Raw genomic sequence first — 3,409 nt, forward strand, 5'->3', positions numbered from 1 at the left:
AAATGGATATGATTTTCAAATAACATTTATTGAACAGTCTGTTTCATTCCCGCTGATATGAAGTCACTGATTTCGGATATGAAATTCCTGTGAAGACACGGGCCTACTTCTGACCTCTCTTGTGGGTTCTGTTGTCTATTTGATTACTGCCGTCCCAAAGTCACCTTGTAGTATTTGCTATAGCTTTATTAGCATATCCGATACAGAAATTGCTCCTCATTTTACTGGAAATTCTTGGGCATTTTCTATATAAAGTTTAGTATTAGCTGGATAATGTTTTTATCATGATGTTCGTAGTGGGTTTCTGGTAGATAATCTTTATACAGTTAAACTTCTTTTGATTCCAAGATTGTTAAGAGTTTCATTAGAGTGCTCACTTCAGCAGCACATATACTAAACTTGGAACGATAGAGAAGATTAGCATGGCCCCTGCACGAGGAGGACAGGCAGATTCGTGAAGCGTTCTGTATTTTTAGAGTGTTGACACATCGCAAGGTTGGCAACCAATGTCACAAAACAATTTGTTTATTAACTGTTCAATGAGAAACTAATTTTCTCTGTAAACTTTCACCTAAAGCACAATTAAAAAAAAAGTTTTATTACAAATATGTTTTGAATTTTATTAAACATTTTTGTCACTTATCTCAATAAGTCTTATTTTTTCTTTTTTAGCTTGTTAATTTGGTAAATTATATCAGTAAATTTAATGTTGAACAATTCTTTTCTTCTTGGAAAAAGTCCTCCTTAACCATATTTTAGTACTGTTTCCATACACTTCTGTGTTCAATTTGCCCGAATTTAAGATCACTGCATCTATATTCATCTTTGAGATAGTCCTCTGGGGTAGTGCACGCCTCTGCCTTCTGAACACATGGTGGATGGCATTTCTTGGGCCCCTTGGGGTTGAGTTGAGCCGTATGACTGACTTTGGCCAATGAGTTGGAAGTGGAAGTAATATGTCTCACTTCTAGCTAAGTGTCTTTTTTGCCACTGTTAAGATGTCCAGGTTATTTTTCCTCCTTTTGACTCAGTGACCAGCATCATTCAAGGCCATGAGCAACTGTGATAAGAGTAGCTCCCTGCCAACCAGCAAGACATGTATTGTGTATCATTAGCAAGAGATAAACCAAAGTTGTTTAAACAATGGTGGCAAACTTTTCTGTAAAGGACCAGATAGTAAATATTTTAGACTTTGTGGGCCAAGAGGCAAAATCAAAGCTATTAAGCGGGTACTTGTATGACAAGAGAGAGAACACATCTTTTTTTTACTGATGAACTTCAAAATACGATATTTTGCAAGGAGCCCTGGTGGTGCAGTGGTTAACGAAAAGTTCAGCAGTTTGAACCTACCAGCCACTCCATGGGAGAAAGACGTGACAGTCTGCTTCCGTAAAAATCTCAGCCTTGGAAAATCCTATGGGGGCAGTTCTACTCTGTCCGTGGGGTCCCTATGAGTTGGAACCAACTTGATGGCAACAGGTTCGTGGTTTGGGTTATTATTTTGTAATACAGGTCTACTGAAGAGAAGGATAAAACTTTCTTTTTCTGTGACAACATTTTGCTGAATTGGAATTCAGAGTTGGAGTTCAAAGTTAGTGTTCACTATCATATTGATTGCAAATTTTTGTTAATGCTGGTCCGTATGAGATTTTACCTATTTCAACTTTTAAAATGTCTTTTCACAAAGATGTTGTTAGGTGCTGTGGAGTTGATTTCAACTCATAGTGACCCCCTGTGACGGAGTGTAACTGCCCCAAAAGGTTTTCTTGGCTGTAATCTTTCCAGGAACATATCACCAGGCCTTTCTCCTGCAGAGCAGCTTGGTGAGTTTGAACCGCCAAACTTTTGGTTAGCAATTGAGTGCTTAACCATTGTGCCACCAGCCTCCTTATAACCAAAAACCAAACCCTTGTCCATCGAGTCAATTTTGACTCATAACGACCCTATAGGACAGAGTAGAACTGCTCCATAGGGTTTCCAAGGAGTGGCTGGTGGATTTGAACTGTTTACCCTTTGGTTAGCAGCCATAGCTCTTAACTACTACGCCACTAGGATTCCAGGGAACCTTATACCCAAAACCAAACCAAACCTGTTGCTGTCGAGTTGGTTCTAACTCATAGTGACCCTACAGGTTAGAGTATAGCTGCCCCGTAGAGTTTCCAAGGAGTGCCTGGTGGATTTGAACTGCAGACGTTTTGGTTAGCAGCCGTAGCACTTACCTACGATGCTGCCAGTGTCTCAGGTGCTACCAATTACGGACATCAATCCGTAAGCATATGATTTTGATTGAGCGTAGTCCTCGCTTGGAAGGCGTTTATAGAATTCTATTAGATTCATCTCTTGCTATTTGCTTTTTCTGCAAGTTCTAACATTGCAGATTAATCACTTCCAATGGAAGGGTAGGTAGAAGCTCCTCTGTTGCATTGTTAAATTAATTTTGAAATATAAAAATTTCCCTTTCACTCACACAGAGGTCTGAAAAACCCTGCTGGGAGTGTAGTTGGAGCTTGGAAAATATATCTGCTACAAACTTGTGTTGTCAATGGAGATCTCACTTGTTTTAACTTTTGACAGTACAGGATGCGTACAAAGCAGCTTGACAGGACTTGTAATTCAGTGTTAGTTGTCCTCAAGAGGATTTTTATTGCATGTAAGTTTCATATATAAGTGCTATTTTTCCTTGGAATCTTATTTAAATTTCTTAAGATATATTTTCAAGTCTGCAGCAAAAGCTAATTCCAGAGCTGCTCAGTGTTCAACAGTAGTGGTTGAGGGGAGTTCTTTCAACCAGTAAAAAGGTAAAAACCATTATTTAGCTCGTAGGCCATGTAAAGACAGGTGGGAGGCCCAAAATAGCCTGTAGGGTGTTTGCAGACTCTTGGTTTAAATCACTGAGCTATTAGGATTTTAATTCCTGCTCTGTATGTGTGTGTGCATGTGTGTACGTGCTTTCTTGTTTGATACCAGAGCTAGCTTTGAAGAATTAACTGGGAAATTGAAAATTAATTTCTGGAGTTTTTCTAAAAATTCCAAGTTCGTGTAGGTAGTGTGACGATATTAATATATGGAAGTTTATTAGAAGAGTCAAGAATTCTAAGAATATAGATTTCTGTTTTTTTGTCATTAATTTCTAATTGTACTGCTTTGTGGTCAGACATGTCGATTGTATACTTTCAGTTTGGGAAATTTCAGTTCTGTTTTAATGGGCTGTCTATTATTGTGTATCAAATTACCTCAAAATTTAGTAGCTTAAAACAACCTACCATGAGGGTCAGAAATCTGTATGCGTCTTAGCTGGGTGGTTCCGACTCAGGATCTCTGAGGTTTTAACAAGTTGCCAGCAGGACTCCAGGCACCTGAAGGTTTGACTGGGGCTGGAGGATCTGCTTCCAGGATAGGTCACTCACGT

At 38.9% G+C, this 3,409-nt stretch overlaps 1 non-coding gene across 1 annotated transcript; it reads left to right on the forward strand.

The window, feature by feature from the left end:
- The first annotated feature begins 369 nt into the window (after nucleotides 1-369).
- On the forward strand, nucleotides 370-474 carry LOC126060056 (U6 spliceosomal RNA). Its single transcript, XR_007513523.1, has one exon. It is a non-coding gene; the product is annotated as a U6 spliceosomal RNA (small nuclear RNA).
- The last annotated feature ends 2,935 nt before the right edge of the window (nucleotides 475-3,409 follow it).

Source organism: Elephas maximus, chromosome 16 (genome assembly GCF_024166365.1).
Source record: "Elephas maximus indicus isolate mEleMax1 chromosome 16, mEleMax1 primary haplotype, whole genome shotgun sequence".
In the NCBI taxonomy this organism is placed as follows: Eukaryota; Metazoa; Chordata; class Mammalia; order Proboscidea; family Elephantidae; genus Elephas; species Elephas maximus.